Below are 26,014 nucleotides of genomic sequence, written 5' to 3' on the forward strand. Positions count from 1 at the left end.
CGACTGCGCACCCACAGATCACCGGCGCTAGGGGTGAATGTTCAGGGTCTGGCAAGCACCAGAGCTGGGGGCCTGGCGAGCATAGAGGCCCACAGGGGCTCCCTGGCTAGGGGACTGCAGAAAAAAGAAAAAAATACAAAAAAATCTGTGGTTCGGCGACCCTTTGCTGCTTTTCACCTTAGCACAGCTCCGTCCTTCCCTGCTAAGCGCAGTCTTGGCAGAAATCCCCTAGAGTCTAAGCTGTTTCCCATTGATGTCTCCTGTCCACAGAGCCCCACGTCTCCCGCGGTGATTCTGCACCAACTTCAGGCAGGTCTCTAATTAAGTGGATGTGGAGGTCAGTGGGGAGAACAAGCCACTTTCCTGTGAGGCTGAACCCGCCCCACTTGATCGTGAGGCGGGTGCAGCTGTCCCACACTGCGCTGTCTATTGTCCGTGCCGCACTCTCCAGAATTTCACGATCCTATTTCCTGTTCACCTCAGTCTTTTCTTGCTTTCTGTGTCCCACGTTGATTCTCCATTGATTCACACCACTGTTCTTGTGGGGAAGCAAACTTCTAGCATTGTGGCAGGCCGAGATCCATGCCTTCCTCTCCAGGAGCACGAATCCAGGAGGTCACCTCCACTCCTCCATCACAGGACCCCCCTATTCTGAGTATTTTCAAACTGCAGTTGGTTTAACCCATGGATGTGGAACCCACAGATATAGAGGCTGACTGTGTAGTGTCCTGAACCCTTAATATAATAGATTATATGAGAATCATTATTTGTGAAAAACGACACTTTTATTAATATGGCATCCCTCTCTCTCAATATCTTCTCTCAACATACTAATTTAGGAAGCAGAATATGAGGGTTAAGAGTTTAGACTTTGGAGTTCTGAAGACCTGGTCCTGGAACACAATATTTTGGGTAATGAGTACAATGTATTTAACAAGAAAATAAATTAGTACTTTGTAAGATTAGATTAAAAACTCTCCCACAAGGAGACAGGGTGGTATTAAGAGTTAGAAAATATAAAATAAAATAAAAAGATGTACAAGATGATGGAGTCCAGGTTAAAGTATCAATGTCCATATATTACATGTTGCAAATGGAGACAATCTAAAATGAGAATGAGAGATTATTGGAAGATATAATGAGATAAACTTCTTGGAATTAAGATAAAATAAAAGTGCTTAGATTGAGTAGGCCTATAAAGTGCCAAACAGGAGAGCAGAAGAAAAACCCACACCAAGACACAATGTAGAAAAACTGAAGAATCTCAAAACCAAAGCAGAAAATCTGAAAGCTTCCGGGGATATAAAGTCTGAAGAATGAGATTCTCAATAGCAAAACTTCACATAAAAGGACAATGGAGTAGTTTTAAATAGCACTTTTGCTAAATCCGTACCTGCGCTTTTGAAACCTGAAAGTTTTAGTACACATGTGCGTGTGTGTGTGTGTGTGTGTGTGTGAATTTGCTTTAGAAAAACTAATAGCAAAATAAAAACTGAACTGAGGAGAATGGAATCTATGGATAATCCTTTTAAAGTCCTGCTTTAGTGTGCATGTTATGTTTTGCTGCAGAGGTATCAGTACATTTGATTTCAGAGTTCTTACCTAGACCCTACTGTGCCATCTGTGTAGCACCACATATAGAGTGCATGCATTAAATAACCTTTTCAAAGTAACCCAAATTCTGAACTGCCAACCAGATGTGACCCCAGGGTTTCAGAAAGGTTACCTATGTATCTTGAAGGAAGAATCATTTTGAAGCTAGAATTTTATATCTAGCCAAAATGACATTCGCATGTGGAGGCTTAAAAACAATTCTATATTGACCAACACAATTCACATAAAACGATCTGAAAAACAACCACACCCATAAAGCACTCTTCTGGAAATAGTATTCAATAAGAAAATAAACAAATAAAGCCAAGAAATCCTGCAGAATAAATAATAAGTACGAGAGAACAACTAAATTGATTAGATCTTTCTATGTCTGAAAAATAAGCAGAGCCCTTCACTAAAGAAAAATAAAGAGGAAGTAGAGTAACATATTTGGGTGAATGCAGTAAGAAAAGAGAATATGTGTTTACTAAGTTACTTGTCCTTAAGGAGAAGATAGATATATTTTTTCAAGAGAATTAAATCATTTATCGATTACACATGATAATGGTTGATACACAAGCTTCATTCCCATTTATAATTTTATCTGGTACCATTATTCAATTTAGATATATTGCATAGGATATGCTAACAATCATCTTTATAACTAATAATTCCATGATTTTCCTTGTTTGACCCCTTTTTTATGGTGAACTTCAGGTCACAACAGTAACCGTCTGTTCAACTACACCAAGGTTTCTGAAGACAATGGCTTCTCCACCTAAGCAAGTTGTAAATGAATTTCAAATACAACCTGGCAACACCTTGAAGGAATTCTATCTTCACACTTTTGGGGAAGTTTACCAAAATGGCTTCAGAGTAGACTAACTTTACATAGAACATTTTTTTTTTTTTAAAGACACATTTATTCAGCGTCATCAGACTACCACATTTAGCAATCAACAGCATGGGTGCAAAAAAAAAAAAAAACCTACATTAAAACCCTTTGTTGGAATGCTTTACACTTTCCACAGAAAAGAAACTAAAATAACCTGTTATACAATTAGTCACAAATACAGTCCTTGAGTTTTTTGCCCATATGCATGAGTATTGTCTAAAGCATGTCTTCTTTGTAGCAGCTAGCCCCTGCCACCACTGTGCTTGCTAAGTTCACAAATCTGTTGTAACCTGTAGTTTCCCTGTCACTTCTCTGGCTCTCCTCTCCCTGCTAAGCTTTGTTTCCTGGGAGTAATTAAAACCTTCTGCCACTGCCAGAGCTACTGCTGCTACTGAAACCACTATAGTCAGCTTGGTTTCATGGCTTGGCAAAGTATTGGCCACCACCATAGGGGCCATAGCTTCTGCCTCCAAAAGTTCCTCCTTTCATGGGTCCAAAATTTGAAGACTGATTGTTGTAATTGCCAAAATCATCATAGCTTCCACCACCTCCAAAATTGCTTCCAGTACCACTGCCAAAGCCGCCTCCGCCTCCTCCATTGTTATAGCTGTCATAGCTGCCACTCCTGCCATAGCCACTGCCCTGGTTTCCATAACCCTGTCCACCACTTCCATAGCCTCTGATTCCTCCAGAGTAACCAGGGCCGCCTCCTCCATAACCACCATCATTACCAAATCCATTGTACCCATCCCCACTGCCACCATATCCACCACCACCATGGCTGCCACCAAAGCCACCTCAACCACTGAAGTTTCCTCCATCACCAAAGTTGTAATTCCCACCAAAACCACCTCCATGCCACCACCAAAGTTTCCAGAACCACTTTGACCTCTTTGACTGGATGAAGCACTAGCCATCTCTTGCTTCGATGGGGCTTTCCTTACTTCATAGTTGTGGCCATTCACAGTATGGTATTTCTGAATGACAATCATATCCACAGAATCATGGTCATCAAAGGTTACAAAAGCAAAGCCCCTCTTCTTGCCACTGCCTCTGTCAGTCATGACTGCAGTCACTTCAATTTCCCCATACTGTTCATTTCTTAGGTGCTGTTCTTCAGTATCTTCTTTAATGCCACCAACAAAGATCTTTTTTACAGTTAAGTGGGCACCTAGTCTTTGAGAGCCTTCTCTGGAGACAGCTCTCTTTGGTTCCACAACTCTTCCATCCATCCACCTTGTGTGGCGGTGCATTCATAGCTGTGTCCACCTCCTCCACAGTGGCACATGTGACAAACCCAAAGCCCCTGGAGTGCCTGGTGTTTGGATCTCTCATTACCCCACAGACTGTGAGCCATCCCCATTGCTCACAATGGCTCCTCAGACTCTCCTCGATCGTTTCAAAGCTCAATCCTCGAATGAATGGGTAGGGCCTGTAGCTGCTCGGGCACCTTAGGAGACTGACTTAGACATGATGGCAGTGGGAAGGGAGACTTCATCGATGCTTCCTCTGCAGTGTCCATGGGCAGAAAGGAGTAAGCTGAGGAATGTATCTCGTTAGATATATTAAAAATATTGACAAAGAAGGAGAATAAAAAAGCACAGAATTAATGTTCCAAATTAAAGTTAAGTATATAATATAGTAGAAACTAGTCAAAAAACTTCATTAGAAACTAATCAAAATACTTCAACAGAATATCCAAAAAGACCTAAATCTGTTAAGAGACAAAGTTTTTTTTTTTTTTAAACACACTTATATATATGATGTTGACAAAAGGTCATTTGAATGTTGAAAAAGATTGTTGGAAAAATTTGTTACAGAAACAGTAACAAAACATTTTAACATATTTAAACAAAGCATTTTATTTCAATTACTGTAGCTCTAAATAGATCATAAGACAATGAATATTATCAAAGTTGGAGGTTCACTATGCAATAATACAAAGTTTAAGTCCCAGGAATACACAATCAGTTCTAATTATATATTCCCTAATAGTAATACATATTTTATTATGTGGTATATGTCTCTCTTCCACTCTCTTTAAATGTATATATAATATAAAAATAATATATAATATACTTATTTACATGTATAGAATATGTGTACATATATATGTATATATCTCCAGTACTTTCAATAGAAATTATGACAAATGAATGGAAAATTTGACATAATCATGCTTATAGTTCAAAATTTTAGCATATATCACTGACTGAACAAAGAAAAATATCAGAAAATATTGAGAAAAATTGACCAACACATTTAACAAGCTTAAATGCAAACCTTCTTCTGATATTTAGAGAATTATGAAAGCAACACTTAAATCTTTAATTTCCTCTAAAACACACAGGAAATGTTTATGTACTGGGCTCTACAGAAAGACTAAAGCATTCTAAATGGTAAGTATAAATTTAATTGACTATAGCTACTTCTTTCCTACAAACTCCTACCATGAAAGTTTATCTCTGACTTTGTGGGAAGCAGGAGAAATTCCCAAAATTATTGAAATGCTGCCTCTAACACCTGGTGTAGAATGGAACTAAAGTAAAAGTTAAACATACATATGGGTATACTAAACATCATGTATTTGAATAACTGTGCTGGTGCAACTGAGAAATTTGCAATATTTGGGCATCTTTTCTTGTTTTGTAAAACTGAGATAAAACCATATGATTTAAGCTTTATGTCCAGATTTTTTCCTTTTTTTGTCTTTGTTCTTTCCTATTCTTTTCTTTTCTTAATTAATTAATTAATTATTTTTTTATTTCAGCATATTACTTGCCCGATATCCAATGAATGTTACTATTGTATGTGCACATAAGTGTTGATCAGTTAATACCAATTTGATGGTGAGTAAATGTGGTGCTTGTTTTTCCATCCTTGTGATACTTCACTTAGTAGAATGGGCTCCATCTGTATCCAGGGTAATACAAGAGGTGTGATCACCATTGCTTTTGTGGCTGATTACAACTCCATGGTATACATATACTACATTTTTTTTACTTAACATTATTTGAAGATACATTTTTCATGGCACTATCTTTTCTTTTACACAGGCTCCACCACAGCCACCAGTTTTCCTAAGCACCCTCTAAAGAAAACCGAAGTCCTTCTAAATATCAATTTATGTTAATAGAGACTCAGAGAATTGATTTTAAAATCTGCAATAGTCAAAATGCACTTCCACTTTCTCAGGCCTCATTTGTGATGGAATGAAAAAAGTCTATTATCTTCCTAAGTAAGTGAAGCAAATGCAGTTTTCACTTTCCTGAATATAGTTGATACTGTCCCTCCTCCCCTCACTCCACCACTTGGAAGAACCCAAATTCATTTTTCACTGGTGACTAATGGCCAACAAACATGAAAAAATGCTTAACATCTCTAATTGTCAGGAAAATGCAAATCAAAACCTCAGTGAGATATCACCTGATTCCAGTGAGAATGGCTTTTTTCAAAAAGTTCCAAAACAACAAATGTTGGTGTGGATGCATGGAGATAGAAATCCTCATATCCTGTTGGTGGGACTGCAAACTAGTACAATCTCCATGGAAAATAATATGGAGATACGTCAAAGAACTAAAAGTAGAACTACCATTTGATCCAACAATCTCACTACTGGGCATCTACCCAAAGGAAAAAAAAGTCTATTCTATAAAAAAGACATCTGCACTAGAATGTTTATAGCAGCACAATTCACAATTGCAAAGATGTGGTAACAACCCAAGTGCCCGTCGATCCATGAGTGGATTAATAAAATGTGGTATATGTATACCATGGAGTACCATGATATACACCTAATGAGTGTGGTGCACACTGTCTGAGAGATGGGCACGCTTGTAGTTCTGACTTGGGTGGGGCAAAGGAAATATATGTAACCTAAACATTTATACCCCTGTAATATTATGAAATAAAAAAATAATTTTCCCTTGGTGATATTGTGGTTACAAACTAAATATGTGTCTAGATATATTTATGCAGAAAACCTCATAAACTCACCTAACTTGGAACTTCTTATATAGGGAAGCACTTTACCCCAAACAAGTTAATCAAGAACAGTAGAGTTATACACAAGAGTAACAATATTAAGAATGGAATGCAATCTGATAAGAAAGGCACAGGACCACATGAGGGATATAATATAACTAGTTGGAGGGACATAATAGGACAATGGAAGCGGGGGGCACAAGTATGTTCCTAGCAATTGCAATAAAGGACATTGGAAAGTTATACCTGTTGTCCAAAAAGACCACCAGGATGGCTAAATAGTAGAAAGGAGAGCTTTATTGGCATTATCAGTTTGCAAACTAGAAAGAGATAGCATCTAGTGTGGATCAAAGGTCTCCTCTCTTTGAAGAGGGAAAGGACAGGCTGGGTTTTATGCCTCATAGGACTGGTATCATACATATTCAGCAGGTTCGGGGGGAAAGCTATGAATATTTATGGGGGAGCTGAGTACATGCACAATGGGTAAACATATCTGTAACATACATCCCATGTTCACTTTGGGGCCGGGTTTTAGCATTAAAATAAGGTATATATTGGCCTTCTATGTCAAAAGGCAAACTACAGGACACAAGGACAGTTTGTGTACAGCCTGTCTAAGCAGGCTGAAACTGGCTTAAGCTCATTCTTTGTTTATCAGAAAAGAATTTTTGAAAGGCTGGTGCTCTGATCAGTAAAAGTTGATAGTTCCTATTGTGAGTTTAGCTATAGGAATTTAGAAATTTGCCATGTCAAGTGAGCCCTGAACCCTCGACTGATAGGTAATTTTGTTTTCTTAACCCTAGGGTCCCTCTTAGTTGATAAAGGGACATCTATTTTGGTCTCTCAGATCAATTTCCTCAAATTATTTGAACAGCAAAAAATGAATCCAACTGCTTATTGCTATGGACAATACACTTTCTCTCCCTCCTGTAGAACAACATAGGACAGAAAACTTTTAGTGGTGAGAAATAATTTTATGTTGATAAAATATCCCTTGTAAAAGATTAATTTATTATTAATTATTAATATGTACACTTGACTAAGTAACTATAGTAATTACTAGAGTTATTTTGGGGTGTTCTAGACCAAATAAAATATCCTTTTGAGGTTTGAGCCCTATAAGATGCATTAAGGAAAACTGAAGGATAAAGAGAACAAAAAGGAAGTAGCCAAGTTAAGAAAAAATTCCTCTCTAATTTTGTGATTACCAAAGAGATACCCAAATTTTTCTCTACAGAAATCCCTTTTGGTCTCACCTCAGTGGAACATTTTCTACAGTAGTCTAGACTTTGATATTTTTTTTGTAGAAATAGAAGAATAACTGTTCCTTTTGTACTAAAAGAAAAGTAAATCATTAACACTATCCAAAGAGTAAACCGCAGGTTGTTCTAATCTTGTGAAAAGATAAGAAAGCAAACATAACAATAAAAAATGGCATTGGGTTGGGACACTTAAAAGTTTGACTTGGCTTCCTCATGCTTTGCTATCTCCCAGGGAGACAGATGTTGTGCAACAATTCTGAGCCTACTCCCATCAATGCTTTTAAATTTTGATACCACTGGCCAGAGAAACTTAAACATTGCTTTTTTTTGTATATAATTTATTACAATGAATAAAATGATAGCACAATCTTTTTCTTGTTTTTTTGTAATTGGTCCATACCTGAAAGATATTCTGCTATTAGTATTTTATTATTCAGGGGACTTCAATGTCCCTTGAATGAAGCTAACATATTAAAGGAGAAAGATAAAATACACCGTCTCCTCTCCCTTCTTTCCTGTTTACGGAGTGGCAGTGGCAGGAGAAGATCTTACCACAGATGTCTTTCACTACAGGTGCTTGACTTTATTTCCTGGATGGAGAAGGGTTTGCTGTAAAAATCAATTTGGGTTTAAGAACTACATGAATCATTCACCCTGTTATTAATAGTTGACAAACCTGGAGCTTGGCCAAGGTAAAAAGTCATTATGAATATGGAGATCCTTCTAAAAAATGTACGGAAAGGAATCTGGCACTAGCTGCCCTCTTGTCTATGATTAGCTTGCATTATCTGAATGGTTGAAGTCATGATTCCTCAATCCTTTTAGCACTGTCCCTGGATAAACACAGTGGTTGGTGGTCTCATGACAACATTGAAGCTTTGCAACTTCTAGAAGAGCACTGAACTTCTACTAGGGTAAGGAACTTGATAAATCCTTTGTTGTGTAGTATCTTTTTCTGTTAAGAACAATGATGCACTCAGGAGTGCTGTAAACCCTGAAATATTGCAAGCAGGATGAAGTCATGACTAGAAAAGGGTCCCCCCAAACTGCCAATGTTGATAGATGATCAAAGACTGTCTAAGGAAAAGAGAAAATAATTGTTTGAATACAAACTTGGGTGATGGAGGGGATAAAGTCTTGATTTGGAATTTGTCTGAATGGCTCCACCAAAGCAAGAGTCAGTCAGGAAAAAGAAAGGGAGATGTGGGTGTTTGTGGTTCTCTTACAGGCTTTAGGTTGCTGCTCACGGGAACTCATTGAACTGATCTTAAGGTAATAAATGGGTAAAGAGAGACACAAGGAAAGGTCATGTTATGGAGATGGCTTCTTTTCCTAAATCTTAGGAACTGACTTCTGCTAGCTTCAAACTTTTTTTTTCTGCAATTTACTCACTTCTCTTGGCCTTCATCTAAGTGAATAGAGTTAGGGTTTTGCTCTGGATTCGGCTTTGTCTTGAGAAGATTTTGTGACTGGTTTGATCTTCTATCCACATCACTAAAACTTTCTCCATATCAGCAAAAAGGCTGTTTCACTTTCTTATCATTTGCATGTTCACTGGAGTAAAGAAATCAAAGTTATTTAATTTCCTTCAATAACTTTTTTTTTTTTTGCATACAAAATTTGGCTATTTCCTGCAAGAGGCCTAGCCTTCAGCCTATCTTGGCTTCTAAGATGACTTTTTAACTAAGCTTAATCATTTCTAGTTTTTGTTGTAAAGTCAGAGAACTTTTTTTTTTCTTGAAAATTTATATGCCATTGTAGGGTTATTAATTGGCTTAATTTCAAAATTGTTGTATTTCAGAGAATAGGGAGGTGGAAGGAGAGGGAGAGAGATGGGGAAATGGTTGATTGGTCAGTGGAGCAGAACATGTGCAATATTTATCAATTAAGTTTGCCATGATTTGTGAGTGCAGTTCTTGGTAGGTACCTCAATACAATTGCAATAGTAACATTAAAAATCACCAATCACAGGTCACCACAGCAGATATAATAATAATGATAAAATATGAAATATTGTGAGAATTGCCAAAATGTAACACAGAGACACAAAGTAAGCCATGCTGTTGGAAAAATGGTATGGGCAGACTTATTCTACACAGTGTTGCCATAAACCTTCAATTTGTAAAAAAGACAATATCTACGAAGCACAATTAAAAAATGGAGTGCAATAAACCAAAGTATGCTGTAGTTAGATTTTGGTTTTTCATCTATTCAGTCACTCAATGTCTTTTGATTTGTGAGTTTAATCATTTACATTTAAAGTGATTATTGATCAGAGGAAAATTACTATTGCCATTTTATTAATTATTTCTTCTGTAATGTTTTGTTCCTCTCTTCCTGTCTTGCTGTATTCCTTTCTGAGATATGATCTTTTTGTCATGCATATTTTCTTGTCTGTTTATCTTTTTTGTAACTACTGTAGGTTTTTCTTATTTTTTTCTTTGTTTGTTTTGATAATGAGACATTTTAGTTTCCTCTGGCCACGCAGAAGGTTGTCTCCATATTTTTTGTTTTCAGAAGTTTGACTGTAATGTACTAATTATGAGTTTTCATTGCACTTAAATTGCTTACTGTTGATTGAACCTCTGAGTTCTGTAGTCAATTTTTAAAAACATTTGTGCAATTTTTGGCTACAATTTTTCCAGAATTTTTTTGCTTTATTTTTATCCTCTTCCTCTGGGACTCCTAATTCTCATATATTAAACTTCATATAACTATTCTTTGCTTTTTTCTTTCATTTCTCTTCACTTATTTTCTCTGTGTACATCCTAGTACTGATCACCATATGAGTATATTTACTCTTCCTTTTGCAATCTTCAATCTGTCATTCAGCCAATTCAGTGAATTTTTATTATGATTATTGAAATTATCTGTTCCAGAATTTTCATTTGCCTCTCTTCTGAGTCTCTCTACCTCTTCACTTATCAGATCATATTTGCCTTTAATTAATTGAGAACATATTATTTCATATTTTTGCACATATTTTTGACAGCTACTCTAAAGACTTTGCAAAATATAATACTGTGCTATTTCAGAATTAATTTATACTGGATGCTCCCTCTATTTTTCCCTTGTAGATGGGTCACAATTTTCTCTTTGTCTGAAGGTCTGTAATTCCAAATTGTGTACTAAACATTAACAATGTTCTTTATAGAGACCTTGGATTATTTCACAATCTTTGAAGAGTTTGCCATTGTTGTTGCCTTTGCTATTTTCATGACATTTCAAATACTGGATTTGGAAATGTCACTCATACTTGTAGTCTTGGTTTTATGGTTTTCTATGTTGCATTTGTGTAAATCGTAAGATAGTTCCTGTGCCCCTTTATTTTGGCAGGACTCAGATTCTCTCTTCTCTCAGAATCATGATGACACTTGGTTTTAGGCTTTGCTAGGAGAGGTCTAGTGTAGTCCTCGGTCTACTGCATAACCTTTATTCATAAGCTGCAACCTCTCTGTTTGGCTGGGAAGGTTTCTTTGGTGCAAAAACTGTATCTCTATTCTGGCAACCTCCAATAAGCCCCAGGGTTTCATGCTATGTCACCTCCTAAATGTGCAACCCAGGACTCAGCAAAAGAGTGGGGCTTCCCTCTTTCTATTTCCCTTCTCTCTAGATTCCAGCTATTTAGACGCTATGAAAATTGATCTTCTGCCCCTTGTCCTAGCATGACTGCTTGTGCTCTGCTGTGACAAGTGGTCTATGGCCTGCAATCAGAGACTCCTCCCAGGCAGAGAAGTTAGGAAATTGGGGGGGCTTCCCTCGTGAATTTGCCTCTTTCTGGGATTTTATCCTTGTGTTGCCTATTGTTTGAAGCTGAAAACTGTTACCTTATGTTATTTTATTGAGTCATGCTGTTGCTTATGGTGGATATGCTGCTTTGCAATTATGAACAACAGAAGATAATAATTATGTATTTTAAATATTGTTTTTAGATATTTAATTTCTTTAGACAATACTGTCATTTAGATTTCAGTCACTCTAAATTACTTTTTGCTCCATATATATTTCTACTGAGTAACTTTTCTCTAGTATCCACACATTTAAAATGCAATCTACTTGTAATACTAACCATGAGATGTATCTACAAATAAAACGAATAGGATATGAGAATCCACAACTAGGAATGGGAAGCTTCTTACACATACTGATAGCTTTATGCAAATTACCAACGGTGCCCCTTTCAGAGAGAACAATTACCCAAATATTCTCCTTCTGGGGGATATAACTGCCTAACAGAATTATTTTCTCTGGACCTACTGTACCCTTTCTGAGAGTACAGAACTTATTCTTTCAGGGATGGGTTGTATAAACTTAGGCATGACCCTAATTGGAACTTTATTTAGGAAATCACAATGAAGACCCCAGTGTTTATGAGGCTCTGTGTGCCCCACCCTGTGTGGCCCTGCTCTGTGTGCCTCCCAGTGCCCAAAGTACCATTTCAAGTGGCTCACTATTGAACTTAAGAGAACATTGCTGTCACTTTTGGGGAAAATTTTTTATTTATTTTTATATTTTTGCATTCGAAATGTCATAGATGCAAAATTCTTAGAAAATACAGAAGAGTATAAGAAGAAAATTTTATTTTAGAAAGTAACCTAATCTACAACTCAGATATAAAAGCTCTTAATATGCTAGGATATATCTTCTGAATCTATTACTTAAATGAAAGTCTTAACTTTTCCACAAATCACTGTTATTGAAAACCTAATTGATTTGGAGGGGGTTATATGTTTCAACTTGCAGGTTTCAATTAAAATTCATTGATGCTTTCTTGTTTTTCTTGATCTTGATGATCTGGAAGGAGAGAGAAGAAAGACACAATGAGATCTCAGGTATTGAGATGAATCTCTGCTCATAATTCTCCCATCATCCAATGTCTGTCCCTCCCATTGGCTACAATGTTCTTCTCTTTTCTACTCAAAGGTCACAGTTTCTCTTAGCCATCCCCTTTAATGCATGACCATATTTTGAGTCCTCCTCTGGACATGATCTGGAGCCTGAATAGAGACATTTCCTCATGGGCACATTAGAACAGAGCAGGGGTTCCATAAAGGGATCAAGACAGAACCAAGGGAGAAAGGCAATAGCTTATTCATCCAGTGCAACACATTAAGGGCAGATCCAAGTCAGGCAGAATATTGGCAAGTGGATATACTCGGTAAGAATTTTTCATGATGTAACTGCTGCTGCTTAGATTAGGATACAGGTATTGTTGAACTGAGGAATTCGAGATGTGGAAAATTTATGTTCATGTGTATTTCTATGCTCTTGATTATGTTAGTATTTCCAATTTAATGCTTTGCATTTAAATTTATGGCCGGGAGCGGTGGCTCACGCCTGTAATCCTAGCACTCTGGGAGGCCGAGGCGGGTGGATCGCTCGAGGTCAGGAGTTCGAGACCAGCCTGAGCAAGAGTGAGACCCCGTCTCTACTAAAAATAGAAAGAAATTATATGGACAACTAAAATATATATATATACAAAAAATTAGCCGGGCATGGTGGCGCATGCCTGTAGTCCCAGCTACTCGGGAGGCTGAGGCAGTAGGATCGCTTAAGTCCAGGAGTTTGAGGTTGCTGTGAGCTAGGCTGACGCCACGGCACTCACTCTAGCCCGGGCAACAAAGCGAGACTCTGTCTCAAAAAAAATAAATAAATAAATAAATAAATTTAGCTTTGACTCGTGTTTTCAAGACTCCCATTGTGAGCCTCTGTGCTTGTTATGAGTGTGGTTTTTGGTATGAGATATTTAGTGTGATGTCATGTAGAGCCAACTACATCTTTATTTTGTGGGCTAGAAATTTCTTTTCAGTAAAGGATAGCACTTTTTTATATAGATGCAGTTATTCAAAGACACTAGGGCACCCTTGGTTATTTCTGTTTGGCACAAGGAGTGTTGAATGTCTTTATCTCTAAACTTTTTTTTTTTTTTTTATGCCTGTTATACACATTTTCAGTTTTCCTTTGACTCTTCTGTTCACTCATTTTCATTCTCATTTGCAGTATCCTTTACCTCTGGCCACTCCTAAATAGACAAAGGTCTTTTCCATGGCTTCACTCTCATGTGTATGATCTCATTCATCTTGCCTAAAAAATCTGTATTCTTGAACCAGATAGCCTGGACTGCAATCTCAGTTCTCCCGCAAGCTGGCTGTTTCAATTAAGGCAAATATTTACCCTTTATAAGGATTAGTATCTATATCTAGGAGAGAGGAATAACAACTGTACCTTCATCATTGTCTCTTGTATAGATTAGTTGAGCTGAGATACTTACAGTACTTAGAGTACTTCCTAACATACAGTGAGCGTTCAGTGTTTTCTGTTAGTATAAATGTACATGCTATTATATTACTTTACAATTAGATAATATCATCCAAATCCATAACTTAAGCATCTCTAAACTGACAAAAAGATACATGTCCAGTACAAAATTACTTTTTTGTTCCAGATCTGTATATTCAGATCTGCACATCCCCAGATTTATGAAGAGGTATCTGAAATTCCTCCTCTCCAAAACAGAAGATGTTTTCAATCCCTGGATCATGTTCTTCTCAGACATTCTCAATGTTAGTGAAGCATCACCATTTATCCTGGATAATATCCCTGAATTGTCTTTGAATGTTCCTTGAATCTTTTCTCCTTCTCACCATCATCATGTAATTAGTCACAAAATCATGACCATCTACCTTCAAAAAAATTATTTCCCCTGTTAATTAATCCTTGTTTATTTGTATTTCCCCTTCTTGGATTTCTGAAAGTCTTCTGTGATATCCTGGTTAACTAGCTACATAATTTTGTAAAAGTTCTAATGTATAACATCTACAGATTTTGGTGTCATAAATACTTCCACCATGGCTGATTTCAAACTACCAAAGGTTTAACAAAGAGCTCATAAAATTCCTAAATATTTAACATAAAATCTACTTAGTGGGGATATGAGTGAACTCCAGCACACTACTTCTAATTGATATCTCTGCCCACAAGCCTAATCTTTCTTTGATGCAACCCTATAGATAGTTACCAGAGTATTTTTTGCTAAAATGTCAAAGTTATCAGGCATTCTTCTGCATACAATTTTTCATTTTTTTCATGTATTTTAACAATGAAGTTTCCATTAATTTATTACTGAAAATGGCTACACTTTCTGCCTCTTTTTTAATCTTTGGATCTCACTGTCTCACAGTCTTCTACATTTACTTTATTTCAGTTGTACAGAACTCATAATGCTGTTTTATATTTTTGGAATTTTTATGTGTTATTTCCTTTACCAAAATTTTTCCCAATGTCTTTGCCTTGCTAAAAAAAAACAGTTCCTAATTCAGATAAATTTCTCATGCTCTGATGCTAATCTCAGGTTACGATATAAGTAAATACATGCATTGTCTCAAATAACTTTTAAGCCAACCATATGATGTGGAGACTTCCAGTACTTTAGAAGAGCAATTAAAATACTACTTCAATGTCAGACAACTAGTGAGTGCTGAAGCCAGGATTCAAATCAAGTCTGTCTCATTCAAAGCTCTTGTTCTTGATTGTTGTGTTAAATTGTTTTTCTGCCCCACTGGTTTATACAAATTTTAAATCAATTAGCACAAGTATCATAGCCTTTCTATAGCTATCGGAATGCCATTTCCTCAATATCTTTTTAAAAATCCTCCACTCACAAATGAGCACAAGAGCATTGCTTAGGTTCTCCTTCTGCCTTCTGGTCTGGCTATGCAACATGTGAGGAATCTGGTGTTCCGAAAGCCTAGATGAAATTATTTGCCTCTTTGGCAAAATAATATTCCTCTATCCAGTTCTCACCTTGATGAGACTGTGAATGTCAGACTTCAATTTCAGCTTATACTCAATTGTTCTCAGTTGAAAGTAGTAGAGTCGAAGTTTATCTCCTTCTTCACACTCGATATTGTGCCATTTTCCATTCCCCACTACCTCCATGCTTCCTGTATTATCTTGTATTTCATAGATTGTGTTTGTCCTCTTCACTGTTTTCTGCAAAAGAATATTACCATTCAGCTTCTGAGAATACTGTTAGCAAGTGCCATATATATGAGAGAAAGCCTCATGACAAAGTTAATACCATATGAATAACAATAATGAAAGGTACAGATCTATGTGCAGGTTGGTCTATAACTCACTCATTCTTCTTCAACCTCCCTTGTTATTCACTCTTCCCTAATAACTTGTCCCACTGACCTAAATCCCTTTACTCATCCTTTATAGTGTCTCACACACCTGTGCTATCACCCACCAATTCTAAAATTACATTTATAAGCAAAATATTTTAAAGAGAGTGTAAGAAAGTATGAAGGTAAAATGCGCTATCTTAGAAGACATGTATATAGGGTTATGAAACAATCAATCATATGAAATGTTAGTTACGTCCATAGCAGTTTGTAATTTTTTTGTGAGGAGGGAGAGATTGAATACATCATCCTAGCAAGTGTCTTGAATTTGGACATGGACATATCAGTAAAACTCTCTGCTTTTTAATTATTATTTTTATGAATGATGGGATTATATTACCTTATCTTCTATGTAACCTGGAATTCAATATTTCTCGGTTTTTCAATATTATCTTCATGAATAAATGAATAAATAAATAAGATAGAGCAGAGAGCACAAGTCTGTAGGTCGTATGGATACCTGCTGGATGTGTTTGCATTTAGCACAATGACAGTCAATTCATTACTCTTAATACATGTCACAACCAGAATTCAACCTTGGTAGGGCAATATATTGTTCAAAATAAACTTATTAAAATTCACAGTAAAATTATGAGCTCCATTTAGGAGAGACTTCAAAGAGTAGAAATTATTGGCATGCACCTATTGATCTACAGACTCTGTACTGTCCTTGCTCATTATGCTGAGAACAGATAATCATAACTGCCAACATTTCTTACTAATTTTTTTCAAAGTATTTGCAAGTATTTTGGAGTGAGATGGTTAATAGATAACCTCGTCCTATTTCCTATTGCATGGGCAAAATTCTTGACTGTCTCTAGTCAAGATGAAATCTCGGGTTTCAATATCCAATCCGTAAGCACAGTATAGGAAACTAAGACATTTAATTCTAGGTACTGGTGAAGAAATGAAAAAAACAATATTAAGAGATTACCTTTTGTAACTTAAACAACCCATACACTATTGTTCCAGATGCTTGGTTGAGAAGATAATCGATTTTGGGAGTTTTGTTTGCTTCTCTGATAATGCTGTTTGGGACCTCAAACTTTTGATAAAGCCCAACTTCAGACACAGATGATGCTTCATGTATCTCCAGGATTCCATTACTTTCAATGTAATCAGATATGGTAATAATCTTCATTTTTACGAATTTGTCTTTCAAGTTGATGTTGAAAACCTTCACTTGGAAAAACTGACTCTTACTAGCCACTGTAGCATGAAACATTTTGTTTTTTCCTTCCTCAGGGGACCCATATTCAAATGGCTGTGTTGCTTTCAGTACCATCACTGTTATTTGGCCTTTTTGGAGAATGTTTCTTCTGGTAGCCACCTGAGGTTGGGCCTGAGTTTTCTGATTCTGTGTTGGAAAGACACAGGAAAATAAAATTACTAGTTTCAGCAGGGACTACAAAGTCACTTTCCTGTGAGATAAACCTCAACCACAACATTGGGCCCAACAGCTTTCAGGGTCATCTGGAGTTGAGGCTAGAGTAGAGAGAAACTGGTTGACAGGAATGACGGGCTAGTGAGCTGGTCGAGTTTAGCTAGTCAAAGTGCAAGGCTCAACAACCTTGGAAGTCAGAACACCTTCACCGATGCAGAATAGTTTTCCTGAGGCAAAAAACAATCTTGTTCAAGAACAACATAGAGTAGTGGGATGCTGAAAGCGTCGTTATGAGATAAGTTGAAAGAAAGATTAGAATATAATAATAAATCCAATATACTCTCTACCCACTGAAATGACCAAAAGCAATCAAAAGAGTGTAAAAACAAATTGGCATTGACAAAGGAGAATGGTGCTCACCACAAGCCTCAAATGTTAAGGATTTCCAATTATCATTAGGGTACCCTTTGCCATTTTGGAAGTCTGACTCCTTTATCTAGTTCCCCCAAACAATGCTGTGTTATGACTGTGAGAAAGACAGGGGCTGGCTCAACATATAAGTAGGCTATGGTAGAGGATCTCTGGTTAGACCCATGTCCTCAACTGTGTATACACAGCGTGTCATGATGGCTAGAATAATAGCGAAAAAGATAACAAGTTATAGCAGAATACTTTCATGCAAGAAAGTTGCCTGATGTATAATAGGAAGTGTGGGGAGCAAAGACAGGGCATGAATTCACATGAACTAGTACAAGGAGCCGAGCTATCTACCTCCACAGAGCAGACGTGCTTAGAGTGGTCTGTCCTGATGTATTACACACAACAATCACCTGTGGGTCATTGCACTTTACTTGGATGTGGCTTCTCAACAATGTGAACAATTTGCCATAACACAGGAAACACTTTTCCCAAAGCAAATCAGTATCAAAAAGAGTTACACGTGAGTATAACAATAGTAACAGCAGAGGGCACTGTCACTGTGCTGAAGAAAATTTGGGGAAGAGAAACAGAAAGAGTATACCTGAGTCGAGGAAGTGTTGGATGGAGTTGATGATGAGATCTGAGGAGGTAAGGGAGGGCCTGTTGCTGCAGGTATGCTGGGTCTTGGAGGAAAGGGAGGCTGACTCTGCTGTTGGGATGCCTTATTCCTTTTGGCTTGAGTGCTTTCTTGGGGTGTGATTTTTCTTTTCTGAAAGTAATTTAATTTTCCTGTTAATGAGGTTCAGTATCAAAAGAAGCACAGCATGTTTTCACCACTGTAGAGGACATTTTATTTATATTGGATGTGATGCCCTTGGAAATCACAGGGAATTCCAACCTGTCACTTGAAATTATGGCCAGTGAGTAATAATGGGTGTAAACTGTTGCATTTAAAATGAGATGAATGATTTTAGCATTCATGTTGCTCTTCAAATTATCTCTGTGGTATGTTGGGAAGAGCACTACATTTGGAATTTAAACGATCTAGATTTGTGTAAGTATGGGCAAGATGTATTTCAAATCTGATTTTATAAATATGCATGTGTGTGTGTATATATATACACATATATAAATATAATTTCAGAGTATTACGGGGGTACAAATGTTTAGGTTTCATATATTGTCTTTGCCCGGCATGCGTCAGAACTACAGGGTGTCCATCCCCCAGATGGTGCACACTGCACTCATAAGGTGTGAAAATGCCCATCCTCTCCTTACCAACCCACCTGCCCGACATCTGATGAATGTTCGTTCCATATGTGCACATAAGTGTTGATCAGTTAATACCAATTTGATGGTGAGTATATGGTTGTTTTTCCATTCATGTGATACTTCACTTAGTAGAATGGGCTCCAGCTCCATCTAGGATAATACAAGAGGTGCCAGATCACCATTGTTTTTTATGCCTGATGAGAACTCCATGGTATACATATACCACATTTTACTAATCCACTCATGGGTTGATGGGCACTTGGGTTGTTTCCACACCTTTGCAATTGGAAATTGTGCTGCTATAAATATTTGAGTGCATATGTCTTTTTTATAGCATGTCTCTTTTTCCCTTTGGGTAAATGACCAATAATGTGTTTCCTGGATCAAATTGTAGTTCTACTTGTAACTCTTTGAGGTATCTCCATACTACTTTCCATAGAGGTTGCACTAGTGTGCATTCCCACCAGCAGTGTATGAGTGCTCCTGTCTCTCTACATCCACGCTAATATTTGTTGTTTTGGGACTTTTTGATAAAAGCCATTCTAACTGGAGTTAAGTGATATCTCATTGTGGTTTTGATTTGCATTTCCTTGATGATTAGAGATGTTGAGTAATTTTGGTATGTTTTTTGGCCCTGAGTCTGTCATCTTTTGTAAAGTGTCTTTTCATGTCCTTTGCTCATTTTTCAATAGGGTTGTTTGATTTTTTCTTGCTGATTTTCCTGAATTCTATATAGATTCTAATTATCAACCCTTTATCATATATGTAACATGTTAATATTTTCTCTCATTCTGTAGGTTGTCTGTTTGCTGTCATGATAGTTTACTTGGCTGTGCAGAAGATTTTTAAGTCGATCAGGTTCCATGTATTTATTTTTGTTGTTGCTGTAATTGCCTTTGGGGTCTTCTTCATAAATTTTTTCCCTTGGCCGATATCCATAAGAGTTTTTCCAACATTTTCTTCTAGAATTCTTAGTTTCATGCCTTAGGTTTAAGTCTGTTATCCATTTTGAGTTTATTTTTGTCCTATTTTTATAATGGGGATGGTGATACATGTATGTCACAGAAATTTTTATTACATGTTTCACAGTGCCTATCCCTTTGCCTAACACAAAGATGAGCCATAATTACTCAATTATGTAAATGCAAACTGTGCTGGAATATTAATGAAGGACCAAGTGCCATAGCAAAGTTTCTTCTGTGGAACTTCAATCCTGCTCCTCTTCATCAACCTTACCTGAGGTATAAGCGTCTTCTTTGCTCCTTCAGATGTCAGAGCATTACTTGTGGTGGGTGCAGGTGTAGCAGGACTCACTTCCTTCGGATTCCTCTTTTTCACTGTACTTCTTTCTTTTGCTTTGATTTTCCTAGCAACTGAAGAAAGAAAGAAAAAATGCACAGTAAACCCAGAGCTGCTGGTCTAAGATAGCTGAAATAGTCTCAATACTATTTCATCTCAGCTCCTGCAGAGGGCTCAGGTGTGCTTTAGTCTACCTGCACTGCACTAGCCCAGCCTGGCCTCAAGGTGACCAGCAGTCACAGCACAGGCACAGACACTGTCTCATGCTCCTCAGGGCTTCTAGTACTCCTCCCCTGTGCACTGAGCACCTCATTTCCGTCCTCTGAACTCCATGGATCAGTCAAACCCTTTCCCAATCCTGTTCTCCTATCATTTCATTTTAACACTTTAAAGCTTTCATGATGCTATCAGGCCGATCATTTTCTGTGAAAGATCTGTTCAAATTACAGAAATAAGTGAAACGAAATAAGACTTGAATTGCGATGTGACAAAGTAATGATAATGGCTTTGGAATTAATGAAAAGTTTAGTCCATAGATTTTATAAATAGGAATGTTCTACACATATCATGATATAACAATTTGCTTCATAATTGGTTATATATAAATGTTTTAAAAATAAACCACAAATTTTTCCATTGTTTTGTTACTTTCCAACATGTCTAAGGTACTGGAAACCTCAATTTTTCATCAACTCCCTCTGTCCTTTGGTCCTATACTTCATAAGGATAAGGAACCCCAAATACATTTTCCAAAATACATCAATCTTCTTTGTAAGAAACAGAATGCCCTAAGTTGTCAAATGTTTGGCCTTTGAGGTGCCAATATTGTCATGGCTACTGAGTCATAAACTGGGAAAGGGAAGTATCAACTCTGACCAAAGTGCGGTTCTACTCAAGACTGGGGTGATTTAAGGTAGAGTGGCTGCTTACGTGTGGGATTTTTCTCTGTTACCTTTTAAAATCTCTTTCTCAAGGTTGTCAATAAGGCCTTTATGCGAGTCTATATCTTTGACCAATTCTATAAAATTGTCCACAAAGGCAGTGCTTGGGAACTTTTCTTGCATCACATCAGAAATCATTCTGTTACATTCATCTTGCATTTTCCTTGTCAGTTGTAAGTCATTGGCCAGTAAGGACTTAAGTGTTGCAAATTCATAATCACTCATGTTCTCTAATCCTTTCAACAGAACAATTTTCTTGTATTCACTCACAATTATTCAAGTTATAGCTCTACCTACAAGAGAAAAATGACATACAGTTTTGCACATTTATACAGGGAATTTAAAATATGAGTTATGCCCATATGAGTGGCCCATGCCAAATTGTTGTCCTTGGATGTGCATGAGAAGGAGAATCTAAATTACCAGATGTGTCACATTGAAAAATGGATCAATACCTGATTTATTAGGAAATTCAAAGAAGTTCTTTCCTTTTAATGTTGATAGTTGAATTTGGTCAAAGTGGGTGTGGTGGAAGGATGTTTGGAAACAGGTAATTGTTGCATGTTTAGAGTATGGGCTTTGTGATGTCAAAATCCTTCCTTCCTCTTTCCATCCTTCGTTGAGCTGGAGCCCATCCCCCAAGTGCCTGCCTCTTGGCTCCTGACTCTTCCCACAACCACTGTGACTGAAGTGGCCTATGTTTAAATGGGCTGCAGCCTCCCGCCTTATAAGAATAACTTGTCACAACACTACAGTTCCACCACTGGGGTACCAACCCTAGTACCATTGGCTCATCCCTAATCAGGTCTAATTAGCATCCTGTCTCTCTGGGGCTTGGGCTTGGAGCTTGTTCTGTATCTTACCTGTTCGTATCACTGCCATTTTGCTGGACTTCTATGTGCTCTCGTGCAGAATTGTGGTATTTATTTTTTGGCTTTGATTTTATTACAGTCAATTACTTTCCTCTTGCTAGTCTTACTTTTACTAAATAGCTCTTTTCAGTCAACCAAGTAGGTTTGTTTTTATAAATGCATGGCTTTATCTGTCTTGAAATTCTTCAATAAGTTTCTATTTTCTTTGATAAAATTTCCTGCTCATTTCCATGACTTGAAGGGCCTTGAATAAACTGTATTTTTTTTCTTGTTTTAGTTTTGTATTTATTGTAATTTATACTCTAGCAGCTTACAGCACCTTTCCTTTTTCAATTCTTGTTACTGTCAATTCTGTTCCTGCTGTGTGGAAAATGATTCCCACTCTTCCTCTCCTGAACACTTCCCTACAGCCTTCAATGCTCAAGTGAGGATTTAGGTCCTGGAAACTATTATCGTGCCCAGTTTCACTTATCTGGGCCTCTTTAACACCTGGTGTACTTCCTTGATGGCCCTTAGGTCATGGTATAAATTCCATATTTCTATTTAAATTTATGAGTTCCTTTAGTTTGGGGACCACATGTTTGTACAACTTTTACATAATTAGGGTATTCAAATTTTTAGGAATACGAATTCTTCCTTTTTGAGAGAATGAGAGCATTCCCAGATTGATCAAGCCCATCTTATTAAGAAAAACTTCACATAAAGACACATTGTAAATTTGTATATTAAAAATTGAAGTATATTTTAAAAAGTAAAAGCACTGAAAACTTCCAAAAATACTGAGTAGAATACTTACAAAGATTAAAGAATCTTATTGAATAGTCTGTAGCTGGACGAGAGAGTAATTTTTATATAGTATTGGTCAAAAATCTTATTCCTGAAATTTCAAAACCTAAGAAATTTAAAAGGAAAAAGTTGTTTGTGGGTTGGAGGCTTGCAATATTGGGAATGGATAGGAGTTAGCAGGGAAGGGCAGCAACAACATATATTTGTAAATTATGAAGATGATTTGAAGCGATCTGTGCTATTTTTAATCTCCATTGTTTATCCTACTTTAGTGACAGTGTACATGTACAGTTGAAATGCTGTATATAGAGTGTATTCATGAAATAGCTTTTCCAAAGTGCCCAAACAGTGAATTCCAAAACATAACTTGTCTCTAGGGCTTCAGGTGAAAGGCTGTGAACCACAGTATTCAAACAAAAATATTTTTCAAAGTAAAATGTTGTATCTGGTCAAAATGTTATTTGAACTTGATGGTATAGAAGAACCATTCTCTTACTGAGATGCAATAATCAATATTCCAGATAAGGAAGTTTCAGACCCTCCTTTCTCCATGGAAACACCAAATAAACAACAATATGTCAACCAAAGTTACTTTCTCAGAACTCTAGAAGTGGGTTAAAGAAAGGCAGCAAAAAATTAAATACCAAATCAAGAAAAAGCCCCATTCAAAAGGGTAGAAAATTCCTAGGTATTTTTGCTTATTCTTATCTCACCCCCTGCCTGGTGTGGTGTCTTCAGACCACCTTGTTCTTCCTAATTCCTTGTTCTTCCCTTGTTCTTCCCTTGAAATAGAAGGAAAGGAGTGGAACTGCTTGCAACATTCTGGCTTGTTGGGGATCTCCCTGAATGACTAGTTTCTGTATCTCATTACTTGGAGCACTGATGGAAATGGTGCCATGTTTTGAATGTCAAATCTGAGGATGCAAAACACAGTGGTGGACGAGGCAGCTTGTGAGAGCTGCAGGGGACCTGCTGCCCCAAGGACATCAGTGCACAAGAGTCCGTGGATATAGGAACACAATAGAATATCTAGGGTCCTGAGAAAAAGCAGGGTGAGACTGTTAGGGAAATTAAGACATAAAAGTATTATATGCATGAAAGAATTTTTAGAAAAGTACCCATGCAAGCTCAGGGTAGACAAATATTCATAAATATTAATACCTGAGAGGATGTTTAGACTTCATACTGAACTGAATACTGAAGTAGAGTGAAACTCCTTTCCTGCAGGAGCCTGTCAATAAAGACTGGGAGAAGTGGCTTTTTTCTTTTTTGAACAAATGTCCAATTTTCAACAGATGTCCACAAGGCAGGCAAAAAAATAGGTAAACATGGTCCATTTAATAGAACAAAATAAATCTTCAGAAACTTTCCGTAAAGAAGCACAGACCTCACACTTACTTGACAAAGACTTTACGACTGCTGTCTTAAATGTACTCAATGAGCTAAAGGAGAAGATGGACAAGCAACTAAATAAAATTTTAAAAATTATGTAGAAAATGAGATTATCAACAAAAAGATAGAAACTACACACACACACACACACACAGAGAGAGAGAGAGAAATCCTGGAGCTAAAAAACATGTTATCTAAATTGAAAAATTTGCTATTTACTAGAGGGGTTCTTCAGCACACACAAACATGCAGAAATACCAGTGAGCTTGAATACAGGTCATATGGAATTATTGAGGCTGAGGAACAAAAAGAAAAAATATGATGGAAAGTGAATAGAGACAGAGGGTCTTATAGGACAACATCAAGTAGGCAAATATGTATTATGTGAGTCCAAAAAAGACATGAGAAAGAAAAAAAAGACAGAGATATGATTTGAGGAAATAATGGCTGAAACATTCCCAATGTGAGAAAAGACCTAGATGTACAGATACAAGAAGCTTAATGAGCTCCAAGTATGATAAGCTTAGAGGAGTTCACACCATGACACATTATTATCAAACTGTCAAAACCAAAGACAAAGGAAAAAAAACTTCAATAGAAACAAGAGAAAAATGAGTCATTATATACAAATATACAGGAAATCCTCAGTAAGATTATGAGATTCATCAACAGAAACCTTTCAGGCCAGAAGATAGTGGGATGATATATTTAAAATACTGAAAGGAAAACAAAATCTGTCAACCAATAACTCTACCACTGGGAAACCTGTTAGTCATAAATGAAAAAAATTAGGACGTTGTCAGATAAATATAAATGGAGGGCATTCATTACCACTAGATTTGCCTTACAAAAGAGAGCACTTCAAGCTCAAACACAGCCACAGTAACTTAAACTTATATAAAAATAAAAATTTCCCATTAAAGGTAAATATATGGACAAATATAAAAACTTGACTTTTGCAATTTTGATATGTAAGCACTTTTTCTTATTTTATAGGATTTAAAATATAAATCCAAAAAATCATTAATCTATGTTAATGAGTATACAATATATAAGGATGCAATTTGTAACATCAGTAACATAAAATGTGTGTTGGGGATCTGTAGGGAAGTAAATATTTTGTATATGAATAAGTTAAGTTGATATCAGTTGAAAATAGGCTGCAGTTACTTTAGGGTGTTTTATGCAATCCCCATGGAAATTAGAAAGAAAATATCTATAGAATATATACAAAAGGAAATAGAAGAGAACCAAAATATGTAACTACAAAAAACTCAACATGAGGAAGGCAGTAAAGGAGAAAATGAGGGGCAAAATAGCTATAAAACATACAAAAAATAAAGAACAAAATGGCAATGTTAACTTCTTCCTTAACAGTGATTAGTTCAAATGTAAATGGTTTAAACTTACCAAACAATAAGCATATATGGCACAATAAATTTAAAACATAATCTAAATATATGCTGACTACTAAAGACTCATTTTAGACAACTAAGGATGTACATAGGTGGAAAGTGAAAGAATGGAAATGATATTCCATGCAAATCGTAATCAAAAAAGCAGAGGTGGATATATTAGTGTCAGACAAAATAAAGTTGAAGTAAAAAACTGTTTGCATTAGCATTATATTATGATGAAAGGGTCAATTCATCTAGAATATATAACAAAAATAATTATTGGTTCTAAATATATGAATCAAACACTAATAGAATTGAAAGGAGAAATAGC

General features: G+C 36.6%; 1 pseudogene; it reads right to left on the bottom strand.

The window, feature by feature from the left end:
* Window positions 1-2,842: 2,842 nt before the first annotated feature.
* On the bottom strand, window positions 2,843-4,010 carry LOC138390331 (heterogeneous nuclear ribonucleoprotein A1 pseudogene; annotated as a pseudogene).
* Window positions 4,011-26,014: the final 22,004 nt, after the last annotated feature.

The sequence above is a fragment of the Eulemur rufifrons genome, chromosome 8 (assembly GCF_041146395.1).
Source record: "Eulemur rufifrons isolate Redbay chromosome 8, OSU_ERuf_1, whole genome shotgun sequence".
NCBI lineage: Eukaryota > Metazoa > Chordata > Mammalia > Primates > Lemuridae > Eulemur > Eulemur rufifrons.